This window comes from Mesocricetus auratus, unplaced genomic scaffold (assembly GCF_017639785.1).
Source record: "Mesocricetus auratus isolate SY011 unplaced genomic scaffold, BCM_Maur_2.0 Super-Scaffold_100013, whole genome shotgun sequence".
Lineage (NCBI taxonomy): Eukaryota > Metazoa > Chordata > Mammalia > Rodentia > Cricetidae > Mesocricetus > Mesocricetus auratus.
The window spans coordinates 26,021,591-26,038,015 of record NW_024429196.1 but is presented as its reverse complement, the minus strand read 5'-3'; positions in this window follow the sequence as shown (position 1 = coordinate 26,038,015).

Here is a 16,425-nt window from a genome sequence, read left to right as displayed (position 1 = left end):
TTTCTGTTAACACACTTTCCATGTCAAAACTTGCACTATTAATTGCATTAACATCTAAGGGCAGTGTTTATGTAATGTAGCTACAAGAATTACAGTTCTCAAGAGAAAGTTATTTAATGTTATTGCAATAACAAGTGTGGTTACAGCTGTAAAAGTATATGTATTAGAGAAACTATTACCTGAAATTTATTTATTTTTAAATCTTTTGTTGTTAAAATAAAGAAGCACCTAGCATATTATATTCTGGTTGATTAGTGTGAGATTACACATTGTTTTTATGTTAATATAATCATTCAATAGACCTACAGAAAGCTCTATTATAGATAGCCATGATTCCATTTTAAAATATGACAACATATACTCTTTTAAATATCGTGTTAAAGCCTTATTTCCAGGATAATGATGAATCAAGCGTGAAAAATTATACCATCTTGTGTGATTCTGCACAAACTCACTTCAAGGACCATGCCATCCTAGATCCTGTGACTGAGGCTCCTATTCTTCTTAAAAATACACTGAAGAGTACACAGAATAACTTCATGTATCTTATCAGACCATCATGCTTTACAGTTAGAATTCAACAACACAAATTGCAGAAACTATACAAACTCATGGAAATTGAATAATGTGAAATTGAACCATTCCTGGGTCAAAGAAGAAATACAAAATGAAACTAAAGACTTCCTAGAATTCAGTGAGAATGAAGACACAACATACCCAAACTTACAGGACACTTTGAAAGCAGAACTAAGAGAAAGTTCATAGTATTAAGTGCCCACATGAAGAAACTGGAGAATAGTCACACTAGAGAATTCATAGCACAACTTAAAGCTATACAACAAAAAGAAGCAAACTCACCCAGGAGCAGAAGATGCCAGGAAATAATCAAATTGAGGGCTGAATCATAAAGTAGAAACTAGGAAAACAATACAAAGAATCAATGAAACGAAAAGTTGGTTCTTTGAGAAAATCAACTTGATAGATAAACCATTATCCAAACTTACCAAATAGCAGAGTGAACATAATAATTAACATGACCAGAAATGAAAAGGGGGACATAACAACCGACACTGAGAATCATCAAGTCATACTTTCGTACTCCACAAAGTTTGAAAATTTAAAGAAAATGGACAATTTTCTGGATAGATATCACTTTCCAAAATCAAATCAAGAAAAGATAAGCAATTCAAGTAGACCTATAACACCTAAGGAAATAGGATCAATCATCAAAAGTCTCCCAAACAAAAAAAAAGCCCAGGTCCAGATGGCCTTAGTACAGAAGTCTACCAGAAATTTAAAAAAACAGCTTATACCAATTCATCTCAAAGTATTCCACACAATAGAAGCAGAAAGGTCTTTGTAAAATTCTTTTTATGAGGCTTCAATAACCTTAATAGACTAGTCACACAAAGACACAACTAAGAAAGAGAACTTCAGACCAATATCCATCATGAACATTGATGCAAAAATACTCAATAAAATACTGGATAATCAGATCCAAGAACACATCAGAAAAATCATCTACCATGATCAAGTCAGTTAAATCTTGTGGATACAGGGATGGTTCAACATATGAAAATCCATCAATGTAATCCACCATGTAAACAAGATGAGAAACAAAAATCACATGATCCATGATCATCTCACTAGATGCTGAAAAAGCCTTTGAAAAACCAACACCCCTTCATGATATAGGTTTTGGAGAGATCCAGGATAACAGGAACATTCCTAAACATAATAATAGCTATATACAGCAAACCAACAGCAAACTTCAACCTAAATGGAGAAAAACTCAAGACAATTCCTCTCAAGTCAGGAATAAGTCAAGGCTGTCCACTCTCTCAATACCTCTTAAATATTGTACTTGAAGCTCTAGCTAGAGCATTTAGACAACAAAAGGAGATCAAGGGGATACAAATTGGAAAGAAAGAGGTCAAACATTCACTATTTGCAGATGATATGATAGTTTACATAAGTGGCACAAACACTCTAACAGGGAACTCCTACAGATGATAAATACCTTAATCGAAGTGTCAGAATACAAGATCAACTCACGAAAATCAGTAGCCCTACTAAATACTGAGAAAGACATCAGAGTGAGAAACATAAACCTTTGCAATTGCCACAAACAACAGAAAATACCTTGGGGTAATGCTAACCAAACAAGTGAAAAAACTGTATTGCAAGAACTTTGAGTCTTTAAAGTAAGAAATTAAGGAAGACACCAGAAAATGTAAAGATCTCCCATGCTCTAGGATAGGTAGGATCAACGTAATAAAAATGGCAATCTTGTCAAAAGCAATCCACAATGCAATGCAATACTCATTATCATCCCAAAACAATTCTTCACAGACCTTGAAATAACAATTTTCAACTTTATATGGAATAACAATAGATGAAGGATAGCCAAAACAAACCTGTTCAACAAGCAACGTCTGAAGGCAACACAGTCCCTGACTTCAAGCACTATTATAGAGCTATAGTCATGAAAACAACTTGGTATTGGCACAAAAATAGACATGTATACCAATGGAATCCCATTGAACATCCCAGTATTATCCCACCCAAATATGAACACCTGATCTTTGACAAAGAAGCTAAGATTATACAATGGAAAAAAGAAGGCATCTTCAACAAATGATGCTGGCATAACTGGATGCTGACCTGTAGAAGACTCCAGATAGATCCATGTCTATTGCCATCCACAAAACTTAAGTCCAAATAGATCAAAGACCTCAACATAATTCTAGTCACACTGAATCTGTTAGAAGAGAAAGTGGAAGGTACCCTTGAATGAGTTGGTGCAGGAGACCACTTTCTGTACATCAGTAGCAGAGCTACTCATATCCATAATTAATAAATAGGATCACCTGAAAGTGAGAAGCTTCTGTAAGGCAAAGGACACATCAACAAGACACAAAGGTAGCCCACAGAATGGGAAAAGATCTTCACCAACCCCACATCTAACAGAGGGTTGATCTCCAAAATTTACAAAGAACTCAAGAAGCAAGTCTCCAAAACACCAAAGGATCCAACTATAATGTGGGGTATGGAAATAAATAGAGAATTCTTAATAGAGGAGTCTAAAATGACAAAGACACTTAAGAAAGTGCTCAACATACCTAGCCATCAGAGAAATGGAAATCAAAACAACTGTGAAATACCACCTTACTCCTGTCAGAATGGCTAAAATCAAAAACACCAATGATAGTGTTTTTCTGGAGAGCATATGGCAAAAGGGGAACACCCTTCCACTGCTGGTGGGAGTGCCAACTTGAACAGCCACGTTGAAAATCCATATGGAAATCCTCAGGAAAATGGGACTCTACCACAAGACCCACCGATTCCACTCTTAGGCATATACCCAAAAGATGTACATTCATAGAATAAGGACATATATGAAACTATGTTCATAGCAGCATTATTATTTTTTATTTATTTTTCAGTTTAAATTTACTTAAGAAACAAGGTTGCTTCACAAGTCAGTTCCAGGGTTCTCTCCCTTTCCCTCCCCTCCTCCTGTGCCCTCCCTCCAACCCCCCCCATTATTCCCTCATTTCCCCAGGGAGGGTGAGGCCCTCCATGGGGGTGTCCATAGTCTGTCATTTCATATAGGGCAGGGCCTAGACCCTTCCCCAAGAGTTCAGGGTGAGAGTGCACCTCACATTGTTGGATGGGAGTCCAAAGTCCGTGTGTATACTTGGGATGGGTACTGATCTGCTGCCCAAGGCTCAATAGATTACCTAGGCCTCCTCACTGACACTCACATTCAGGGGGTCTTGATCAGTCCAATGCTGGATGCCCAGGCATCAGCCTGGGATTCAAGAGCTAACCCGTGTCAGGTCAAGCAGCATTATTTTTAATAGCTAGAACTTGGAAGCAACATAGATGTCCCTCCGCTGAAGAGTGGATAGAGAAAATGTGGTACAATTACACAATGGTGTACTACTCACCAGAAAAGTCAATGGAATCTTGAAATTTGTAGGCAGATGGACAAAACTAGAAGAAACCACCCTGATTGAGAGAACCCAGTCACAAAACGACAAAGGTGATATGTACTCACTGATATATGGATTTTAAACATGGATCAGGGGAGTGCCTGCCTACAATCCCACTGCCAGAGAGTCTGAGAAACATGAAGGACCATAAGAGAGATATGCTTTGCACTCCAGAGGAAGGGCAAGATTTCATGAGCATATTTGGAGCAATCTGGGGGAAGGCATAGGGAGGTGGAAAAGGGGAGGGGGAAAAGAGGAGGAGAGATGAGGACATGGGGGAGCAGGTAGGTTGAATTGGAGGAAGAATAGAGGAGAGCAGGATGAAAGATACCATAATAGAGGGAGTCATTATAGATTTGAGGAGAAAATTGGCACTAGTGAGATTTCCAGAGATCTATAAAGATCTCACCAACTTCCAACGTAAGTAACAGTGGAGAGACATCCTTAAGTGCTCCTCCCTGATAATGAGTTTGATGACTACCTTATATGCCATCTTAGAACCTTCATTCAGTGTCTGATGGAAGCAGAGGCAGACACCCACAGCTAAACACTTAACTGAACTCCTGGGAACCAGTGACAGAGAGGGATGAGTGATGAGCAAAGGGTTCAAGACTAGGCTGGTGAAACCCACAGAAACAACTGACCTGTACAAGGGAGACATCTTGAACCTCAGACTGCTGGCTGGAGGCCAGCAAGGGATAGATCCAGATTCCCTGAATGTGGGTGCCCATGAGGAGGCCTAGGGAATCTATGGGGTCTTAGGTAGTAGATCAGTATTTAGCCCTAGCAGACAAGTGGAATTTGGGTACCCATCACACAAAGAGGGATGCTCTCTCGTCCTGGACTCGTGGGGAATGTCCTAGGCCATTCCCTGAATGAAATGACAGACTCTGGAGATGTCTCATGGAGGGCCTCACCCTCCCTGGGGTACGGAGTGGGGATTGAGTGGGGGACTTGGGAGGCTTGTGGGGGCCAATGGATGAGGGGATGGAGAGGTATCTGGGATTGACATGTGAAGCAAGCTTGTTTCTAATTTAAATAAAAAATAAAAATTAAAGATTACTAGAAAGAAAAGCTACATACTTCTTAAAAGTTAATTATCCTGTGTTCAGTGAAACTTCAGCTTTTAGTTACTATGGAATTTGACAATCCCAGCAAGACAAAGCTGAATCTCACTCTAGTTTTAAATAAATAAAAAGTAAACATAAGATTGCAAATATTTAACCTGGTAAAAATGAGAATGTGTTCCAATCAAGAGCACACTATCTAAAAACAGGATTGTTATCTGGTCATCAGTTTCTTATTACACTTCCAAATTCTTAACTCTATAGACTAAGTGTAACATTCACATAATACTACAGTCCATGAAAAGACTATATTCTTTTATTTATTTTTTTGTTCATACATCATTTCAACTTTCAATAATAAAACTCAATAAATTTGATACCTTAATCATAAAAAAGAATACTTCCTTCCTTAGCCAGTACTGGCCAAAAGCATAGGAATTTTTTTCTTAAAAGTCAATAACTTGTACATATGAAAGTACATATTTCCCCCAGAGATTAATGTATTTGATATAAAGATCATGTATGGAATCTGTTGTCATATGGCTATGTAAAAGAAAATTTTTACAAAAGAACTAAAATTTTAAGAATTATCACATATTTCACAATCTAATACTGAGAAAAATTTAACTAAAATGGGAAGGACTGTATCAAGCAGAATTCAAAACATCCCTAGTTCTTTTTTATTAGTTTTAAACAAATCATAATAAAAGTAAGTTTTTCTTATTGTATTTTCATGCACACAAGACAAGACTTCCTATCCCTATGTGTAGGTTCTTTTTTTCCCTTAAACCCATCCAGCTATTTTGTTTTCTTATTAATTACCTTTGCTAAATTTGTTACAGTTGAATTCAGGTCACTTTTGCACTAATAATCTTTAAAATAACCATCTAAGGAACAGTAGATCTTGTGATGAACTACAGTAATATTATTCCTTCAGTATCCTCAGACCCAATACCATGAATTAGTGGTCCTCAAAAACATTACAGAAACATGCATGTGAGTTTATAAGTGTTGTAATGTTAAAACATGTCAGTAGGCATGTAGGTAAATTAACCATATTATTTGTCTGTCAGAAAAATAAGGTCGGTTCCTGGAGGTCAGAGGTTAGTAGACTGTATACTTTTAGCTTCTTTGTCGAAAATCAGCTGCTCATAGGTTTGTGGATTAATCTCTGGGTTTTCAATTAGATTCCATTGGTCTACCTGTCTATTTTTGTGCCAATACCAAGCTGTTTTCAGGACTATAGCTCTATAATAGAGCTTGAAGTCAGGGATGGTGATGCCTCCAGACATTGCTTTGTTGAGCAGTGTTGTCTAGGCTAACCCGGGTTACTTGTTTTCCTACATAAAGTTGAGAATTGTTCTTTCAAGGTCTGTGAAGAATTATGCTGGGATTTTGATGGGGATGGCATTGAGTCTGTAGAATGCTCTTGGCAGAATTGCCATTTTTACTATGTTGATCCTACCTATCCAAGAGCATGGGAAATCTTTTCATTTCCTAGTGTCTTCTATAATTTTTGTCTCTAAAGACTCAAAATTTTTGTGATACAGGTCTTTCACTTGTTTAGTTAGCATTACCCCCAGGAATTTTATGTTGTTTGTGGCAACTATAAAGAGTGATGTTTCTCTGATTTCTTTCTCAGCCCTTTTATCGTCTATATATACTAGGTCGACTGATGTTCTTGAGTTGATCTTGTATCCTGCCACATTGCTGACGGTGTTTATCAGGTGCAAGAGTTCCCTGGTAGAGTTTTTTGGGGTCATTTATGTAACCTATCATATCATCTGCAAATAGTGAAACTTTAACCTCTTTCTTTCCAATTTGTATCCCCTTGATCTCCATTTGTTGTCTTATTGCTCTAGCTAGAACTTCCTATACAATATTGAATAGATATGGGTAATGGGGACAGCCTTGCCTTGTTCCTGATTTTAGAGGACTTGCCTTGAGTTTCACTCAATTTAGGTTGAGGTTGGTTGTTGGTTTGCTGTATATAGCTTTTATGATGTTTAAGTATGTACCTGTTATCGCGGATCTCACCAAACCTTTATCGGGAAGGGGTGATGGATTTTAACAAAGGCTTTTTCAGCATCTAGTGAGATGTGATTTTTTAAATATATTTCTATTTTTAAATTTAAATTTAAATTTAAATTAGAAACATGGTTGCTTCACATGTCAATTCCATGTCCCTCTCCATTTCCCTCCCCTCCTCCCAAGACCTCCCACCAACCCACCTAATATCCCCTCATATCCCCAAGGAGGGTGAGGCTCCCCATGGGGGTGTCCATAGTCTGTCATTTCATAGAGGGCAGGGCCTAGACCCTCGCCCAAGAGTTCAGGGTGAGAGTGCATCTCTCAATGTTGGATAGGAGTCCAAAGTCCATTTGTATACCCAGGATAAATTCTGATCTACTACCCAAGGCTCAATAGATTGCCTAGGCCTCCTCACTGACACCCAAATTCAGGGGGTCAGTCCCAAGTTGGACTCCCAGGCCTCAGTCTGGGATTCAAGAGCTAACCCTTGTCAGGTCAGCTGTTTCTGGGGGTTAAACCAGCCCAGTCTTAACCCCTTTGGTCGTCAGTCCTCCCTCTCTGTCAATGGATTTCTTGTGTTCAGCTCAGTGCTTAGCCATGGGAGACTGCCTCTGCTTCCATCAGCCACCGAATGAAGGTTCTGTTTCCCAGACTCTCCGGCCATGGGATTGTAGGCTGCCACTCCCCAGATCTATGTCTAAAAACCATATATGAAAAAGTACATGCCATGTTTGTCTGTTTGAGCCTGGGTTACCACACTCAGGATGGTTTCTTCTAGTGCCATCCATTTGCCTGGAAATTTCAGGATTACAATTTTTTTTTCTGCTGAATAGTACTCCACTGTGTAAATGTACCAAATTTTCTCTATGCAGTCTTCGGTTGAGGCGCATCTAGGTTGCTTCCAAGTTCTAGCTATTACAAATAATGCTGCTATGAACATAGTGGAACAGACATTCTTGTTATATGAATGGGCATCATTTGGATATATGCCTACAAGTGGAGTTGCTGGGTCTTATGGTAGATTTATTCCCATTTTTCTGAGGAATCTCCACACTGATTTCCAAAGTGGCTGTACAAGTTGGCACTCCCACCAGCAGTGGAGGAGTGTTCCCCTTTCACAACATCCTTTCCAGCATAAATTGTCATTGGTGTCTTTGATTTTAGCCATTCTGACAGGAGTGAGATGGTATCTCAGAGTTGTTTTGATTTGCATTTTCCGGATGACTAAGGATGTTGAGCACTTTTTCAAATGTATTCTCATCCATTTTAGACTCCTCTATTGAAAATTCTCTATTTAGTTCTGTAGCCCACTTTTTAATTGGTTCCTTTGGTGTTTTGGAGACTTGCTTCTTGAGTTCTTTGTAAATTTTGGAGATCAGCCTTCTGTCAAATGTGGGTTTAGTAAATATTTCTCCCATTCTATGGGCTGCCTTTTTGTCTTGCTGACTGTGTCCGTTGCCTTACCGAAGCTTCTCAGTTTCAGGAGGTCTCATTTATTAATTGTTGATCTCACTTTCTGTGCTACTGGTGTCATGTTCAGGAAGCTGTCTCCTGTACCAATTCCTTCAAGGGTACCCACTGTCTCTTCTAAGAGGTTTAGTGTGGCGGGATTTATGTTGAGGTCTTTGATCCATTTGGACTTAGTTTTGTGCATGGTGCTAGACATTGATTCATCTGCATTCTTCTACATGCCAGCATCCAGTTACGCCAGCACCATTTGTTGAAGGTGCTTTCTTTTTTCCATTGTATATTTTTAGCTTCTTTGTCAAAGATCAGGTCTTCATATATGTGTGGGTTAATATCAGGATTTTCAATTCGATTCCATTGGTCTACCTGTCTATTTTTGTGCCAATACCAAGCTGTTTTCAGGACTATAGCTCTGTAATAGAGCTTGAGGTCAGGGATGGTGATGCCTCCGGACGTTGCCTTGTTGAACAGGGTTGTTTTGGCTATCCTGGGTCTTTTGTTTTTCCATACAAAATTTATTATTGTTCTCTTATGATCTGTGAGGAATTGTGCTGATATTTTAATGGGGATTGCTTTGAATCTGTAGATTGCTTTTGGCAGGATTGCTATTTTTACTACATTTATCCTACTTATCCAAGAGCATGGGAAATCCTTCCATTTCTGAGTCCTTCTTTAATTTCTTTCTTTAAAGACTAAACGTTCTTGTGATACAGGTCTTTCACTTATTTGTTTAGTATTACCCTAAGGTGTTTTATGTTGTTTGTGTCAATTGTAAAGGGTGATGTTTCCCTGATTTCTTTCTCAGCCCTTTTATTCTGTATATAGTAGGGATACTGATTATCTTGAGTTGATCCTGTAGCCTGCCCCTTTGCTGAAGGTTTTTATCAGGTGTAAGAGTTCCTTGGTAGAGTTCTTTGGGTCATTTATGTAAACTATCATATCATCTGCAAATAGTGAAAGTTTGACCTCTTCCTTACCAATTTGTATCTCCTTGATCTCCTTTTGTTGTAGTATGTCTCTGGCCAGAACTTCAAGTACAATATTGAAAAATTATGGAGAGTGTGGACAGCCTTGTCTTGTTAATGATTTTAGGGGAATTGTGTTGAGTTTCTGTCCATTTAGTTTAATGTTGGCTGTTGGTTTGCTGTATATAGCTTTTATTATGTTTAAGTATGTTCCTGTTATCCCAGATCTCTCCAAGTCCATTATCATGAAGGGGTATTGGATTTTGTCAAAGGCTTTTTCTGCATCTAGTGAGATGATCATGTGATTTTTTTCAGCTTGTTTACATGGTGGATTACATTGATGGATTTTCGTATTTTGAAAAATCCTGCATCGCTGGGGTGAAACCTACTTGATCGTGGTGAATGATTGTTTTGATGTGTTCTTGGATCTAATCTGCCAGAATTTTTTTTTGGTTTTTATGGGACAGGGTTTCTCCGTATTGTTTTGGATGCTGTGGGTCCAGCTCAGCCTCGAAATCACAGAGATCTGCCTGCCTCTACCTCCTGAGTGCTGGGATTAAAGGCGTGCGCCACCACCGCCCAGCCCAATTTGCCAGTATTTTATTGAGTATGTTTCATCAATGTTCATGAGGGATATTGGTCTGAAGTTCTCTTTCTTAGTTGTGTCTTTGTGTGGCTTGGAGATCAAGGTTATTGAAGCCTTGTAGGAAGAGTTTGGTAAAGACCCTTCTGCTTCTATTTCATGGAATACTTTGAGAAGACTTGGTATAAGCTGTTCTTTGAATTTCTGGTAGAATTCTGCACTGAGGCCATCTGCACCATGGCTTTTTTTGATTGGGAGACTTTTGATGACTGCTTCTATGTCCATAGGGGTTATAGGTCTATTTAAATTGCTTATCTGTTCTTGATTTAATTTTGACAAGTGATAACTATCCAGGAAGTCATCCATTTCCTTTAAAATTTTCAAATTTTGTGGAGTACAGGTTTTCAAAGTATGACCTGTTGCTTCTCTGAATTTCCTCAGAGTCTGTAGCTATGTCTCCTTCTCATTTCTGATTTTGTTAATTTGCATGTTCACACTCTGCTGTTGGTTAAGTTTGGACGAAGGTTTGTCTATCTTATTGATTTTCTCAAAGACCCAACTCTTTGTTGCATTGATTCTTTGTATTGTTTTCCTAGTTTCTACTTTATTCTTTTCAGCCCTCAATTTGATTATTTCCTGGTGTCTACTCCTCCTGGGGGAGTTTGCTTCTTTGTGTTCTAGAGCTTTCAGATGTGCTGTTAATTCTCTAGTATAACTATTTTCCAGTTTCTTCATGTGGGCACTTAGTGCTATGAACTTCCCCTGTAGCACTGCTTTCAAAGTGTCCCTTAGGTTTGGATATGTTCTGTCTTCATTCTCATTGAATTCTAGGAAGTCTTTAATTTATTTTTTATTTCTTCTTTGACCCAGGAATGATGCTGTTGTGCATCATTCAATTTCCATGAGTTTGTAGGGTTTCTGCAATTTGTGTTGCTGTTGAATTCTAATTTTAAAGCATGGTGGTCTGATAAAATGCATGGCGTTATTCCAATTTTTTTGTAGCTGCTGAGGTTTGATATGTTGCCAAGCATGTGGTCAATTTTTGAGAAGGTTCATGTGGTGGTGAGAAGAAGGTATATTCTTTTTTATGTGGATGGAATGTTCTATGGATGTCTATTATTCCCTATAGGGTCATTACTTCTATTAGACCCTTTGCTTCTTTGTTGAGTTTCTGTCTGGTATTCCTGTCTAGTGGTGAGAGTGGTGTGTTGAAGTCTCCCAATATAAGTGTGTGGTGCTTTATAAGTGATTTGAGATTTAGTAAATTTTCTTTTACGAATGTGGATGCCTTTGTATTTGGGACATAGATGTTCAGAATTGAAACTTCATCTTGGTAGATTTCACCTGTGATGAGTGTGTAATGACTTCCTTCATCTCTTTTGATTGAGTGTATTTTAAAGTCTAATTTGTTAGATATTAGTATTGCTACCCCTGCTTGTTTCTTGTGTCCTTTTGATTGGAAAATCTTTTCCCAACCTTTAACTCTCAGGTAATGCCTGTCTTTGAGGATGAGGTGTGTTTCTTTTATGCAGCAGAAGGATGGGTTCTGTCTTCGAATCCATTCTGTTAGCCTGTGTCTTTCCATGGTTGAGTTAAGGCCACTAATATTTAGGAATATCAATGACCATTGATTGCTCATTCTTCTTTGATTTGTAATGTTTGTTGTTGGTGGAATTTTGTGTGGAATTCAACACCTTTGATCTTTTGGCTGTTGGTAAAGTGGGATTATCTAATGCCTATGTTTTTTTGGTTGTAGTTAACTTCCTTGGGTTGTAGTTTTCATTCCAGATATTTTAGTAGGGCTGGGTTAGTGGATAAGTATTGCTTGAATCTCTTTTTTTTCGTGAAATATCTTGCTTTCTCCATCTATAGTGACTGAGAGCTTTGCTGGGGATAGTAGTCTGTGCTGGTATCCATGGTCTCTTAGTGTTGGTAGAATATCTATCCAGGACCTTCTGGCTTTCAGAGTTTCCATGGAAGTCAGGTGTAATTCTGATAGGTTTGCCTTTATATGTAACTTGGCCTTTTTCCTTAGCTGCTCTTAATATTCTTTCTTTATTTTGTATATTTGAGGTCTTGATTATTATGTGGCGAGGGGATTTTATTTGTGATTCACTCTATTTGGTGTTCTTTATGCTTCTTGTACCTTCTATACCTATTACTCTTAGGTTTGGTCTTTTCATGGTGTCCCATATATCCTTGATGTTTTGTGTTAAGAATTTTTTGGACTTAAGATATTCTTTGGTTGATAAATCCATTTCTCCTAGTGTATCTTCAACACTTGATATTCTCTCCTCTATCTCTTTTATTCCGTTGGTAATGTTTAATATCTGTAGTACCTGACCATTTGTCCAGCTTTTCTTCAGATTGTGTTTTTTTAATTGTCTCTATTTCAGTTTTCAACCCTTTCACTGTTTGAATTGTTTCTTGCAATTTTCAGTTTATCTTTTCATCCATTTGTTGCATTTTATGAATTTTTTGGTTTGTTCTTTCTTCTATTTCTTGCATTTTATGATTTGTATTTTCTTCCATTTCCTGCCTTTTTTGGTTTGTTTTTCTTCTATTTCCTGCCTTTTTTGGTTTGTTTTTTCATCCATTTCTTTGAGGGATTTTCCTATATTCTCTTTTAGGGCCTCTATCATTTTCAGGATATTGTTTTTAAGGTCATTCTCTTCTGCTTCATTTGCATTGGAATGTTGGAGTCTTGCTGGTGTGGAGTCTCTAGAATCTGGAGGTGTCATATTTGTTTTTCTGTTGCTGAGTGTTTTTTTGTATTGTCTCTGTCCCAACTCTTCTAGTGGGTGCAGAAATAACCCCTTATGGCTCTGGTGGTTAGAGGACTAGAGTTCCATTTTGGTGGGTGCTAGAAAGTCCAATACTCTGGTAGTTCTTCTGTTTCTCGTCCTAGTTCTAGCCCTGTGGGCGGAGATGAAGAACAGGAATCTGGAGTGCTTAGCCCCCCACCTGGACCCCTGGTCCCTTTGCTGGAAGAGAAGACTTTGGATCAGGGTGCTCCTGCCAGGATGGGAAGCTCTGTCATTGTCCCCTGTCACTGGAAGGCAAGCCCGGGATGTGGGGCCTTCTTTATCTGGATCTGCTGGTTTCCTGGTCTTGTTGGTGGAAGAGAAGACCTGGAATCTGGTGTGCTTGGCTCCTGACAGGATAGGAAGCTCTGTGCAGTTCCCAGGCAATCCCCAAGCACTGGAATGCAGGCCCTGATGCAGTGCCTGTTTTACCTGGTCCTGCTGGACCAGCTGGTCCCCTGGTCTTGTTGGTAGAAGAAAGACCTTGGATCTGGGGTGCTTCTCTTCTTCTGGGATGGGAAGCTCTGTGGAAGTTCCTAAGCAATCCCCAGGCACTGGAATGCAGGCCAGGGTGCAGGGCCTGTTTTTCCTGGTCCCGCTAGACCAGCTGGTCCCCTGGTCTCATTGGTGGAAAAGAAGACCTGGGATCTTGGGTGCTTGGCTACCACCTGGATGGGAATCTATGTCGAAGTTCTCTTTTTCATCTGTTGCATCTTGTTGGTTATGTTTGCATCTGCAGTTCTTGTTTTTTACCCAGATTTATATTTCTAGAATTCCCTTGGTTTGTGTTTACTTTATTGCATCTATTTCAATTTTCAAGTCTTGTTGTTTCATTCACCTGTTTGATTATTTATTTCTTGACTTTCTTTAACAGATTTATTGATATCTCCCAATTTTTCATTTCCTCTTTAAGGGTCTCTATCATCTTAATTGTTTTAATGTCATTTTCTTCTGCCACTTCTGCATTGTAATGTTTAAGTTTTGCTGTTATAGAATCCTAGGGTTTTCTCTCCTTACTGATCTTTATGTTGGTGAATGTATTCATTTTGGGGGGCTTTTCCAGACAGGGTTTCTCTATGGCTTTGGAAGCTGTCCTGGAACTACCTCTTGTAGACCAGGCTGGTATCCAACTCACAGAGATCAGCCTGCCTCTGCCTTCTGAGTATTCTCTTCTTACATTGCTGTCTACACATCTCTTTCTCTAATTGTTGCAGGTAGTTCCTCTGCCTCTGGAAGGCACTTCTTACCACCTTCTGTGTTTCTTCCTCCCATAGGTGCAGTTTATGTGTATGTTTCCAGGATAGGCCGACACCTTAGGGGATTGTTGGGTGGGGATGGATTCTCTGGGTTTGGGGGACAGAGTGGTACTTGTAGGTTTCATAGTACAGTGGGTAGCAGGAGTGGTGGAGAGGATTCTCTAAAGGAATCTTACCTGGTGACTTGCTGCTGGGGCTGTGATTTGAGGGTCATGGGTCTAGGATGTTCTGCAGGGCCTGGGGCTTGGTGAGCAGAGTTGTACAGGCAGGAGACCAGTCATTCACCACTTCTTCCAATGGGGATAGATTGCACCTTTGTTTCTGGGGGCTGCTGATGCTGCAGGTGATAATTGTAGTATGGGAGGGACTTGTAGGATGCAAAGTCAAATGGGTTGCAGGGGTGGTGGAGTGAGTGCTCTATCTGCAGGAGCTGCTGGGGCATTATTTGCTTTTACATATATCCTTTTCTGGAAATGAATGTAATCAAGATACATGATGTAAAAGACACACAAATAAATAAATAAATGGATAAATGTACAAATAAATAAAAAAAGGGCTCAACCAGGATCCAGATTGTATTACATTGCTATGTATCCAGAAATATTATGATTTTTCTTATACAGTCACTTCAGAATTTTTATGACGTTACAGTTTTCAGTAATAATAATCAATAACATGTTCTGACAGTTTCTGATGCTTTTTTTCATAACCATAGTGTGATTCTGAGATTAGGGGGAAGAACATAATAGTTGATGGTGATTTTTATGGTATGATGATAGATACTGTCTCTAAACACAATGTGTTTCATATTGAACTGGGCCTTAACTTTTTGACTGAGAAATTTATTATTAGTATTATTATTATGTTTTTGTTGCAACACACACACACACACACAGACATTCACACACACACACAGACTGACTTTAGATCCTAACTAAGTACAGTTCAAACTAAAAGAGTGAGTGCTTTTTTGCTGCTTCCCTAAGCAGAACACCTACATGCTTGGGGGTTCTGTTTTCTGTTTTCATTCACCTTCTTATATTTATGACGGCATGTATTTGTGAATACTCATATTGTAAATTGGGTTAATACTCATGCTACTCTTGTACTTGTTTTCTCTTTTAGTTATTCTGTATGCAGGTTGTTGGGGAGCATGCACCTGCTGTGATTTTCCTGTGGAAGTCAGAGGACAATTAATAGGAGTTGATTCTCCCTTCTATAATACAGGATTGGGCATCAAACTCACTCAGTCAGGTTGGAATCAAGTGACTTTATTAGTGAGTCATCTCATCAACTCTATGATTATATACTGCATTTGTTGTTCAAATTGTTTCAGCTTTAGCCATCTGGAATTTCTGGATTGGTCCCTATATCTTTCTTGCATAGACTCATTGATATTGGTTTCTTTTGTTTGCTGTTTTATGTACGGCTAACTATTTTCTTCATTCTACGAGGTTCTAGCCTCATCTTGTGCATTCCATGCCCAAGCTATAGGATCAAACACACATTTTCAATTTCATGAAATAATGTTTACCATTTGTGGTAAGTCTGTCTATAGATTGTGACAATCACAGAGTCACCTTTCAACAATTACTGGATTACTCAGAAGTTTCCTTTTCTAAAACGCATTTCCTGTGATTTACCAACTTACTCACCCCATCTCCGTAGAATCATAGAACTGATGAAATTTCTATTTTCAGTATAATTTTGGACATTTCAGAATTTCATATAAAAACCTTATAGTATGTAGAATTTACCATGGTCAATACTATGAGCAATTTTCATGTAGGTTTCACATATGTCTTTTATGGATTGAAAATTAATTATCCATTCATCACTAAATAATAGTCCTTTGTATGAATATGTCTATAGTCCATCTACACATGATTAATATCTATAATGATATCTTGGTGTTTTCTAGATACAGTTGTTCTGAATAAACATAATATAAATAAAATATAAAATCTTGTGCAGCTTTTTACATAACTCACTTTAGTAAATGCCTAGGTATGCATTAGGAAAATTTTATAGTAAGGACATTTTTCTTTATCAACTTTCAAAATGCATAATAGTTTTATTCCAATGAGCAGTAAGTAGCATTTTCTACTTCTCTGTAATTCTGTGTATTTGTTTTTCTTTGCAGTTTGGACCTTAGTTGTCTTAATATGTGGGTAGTGATAGCTTCTATTGATTCATAAATAACACATAATATTGAGCATCCTTTCATATAGTTATTATCCTTCTGTAGGTCTTT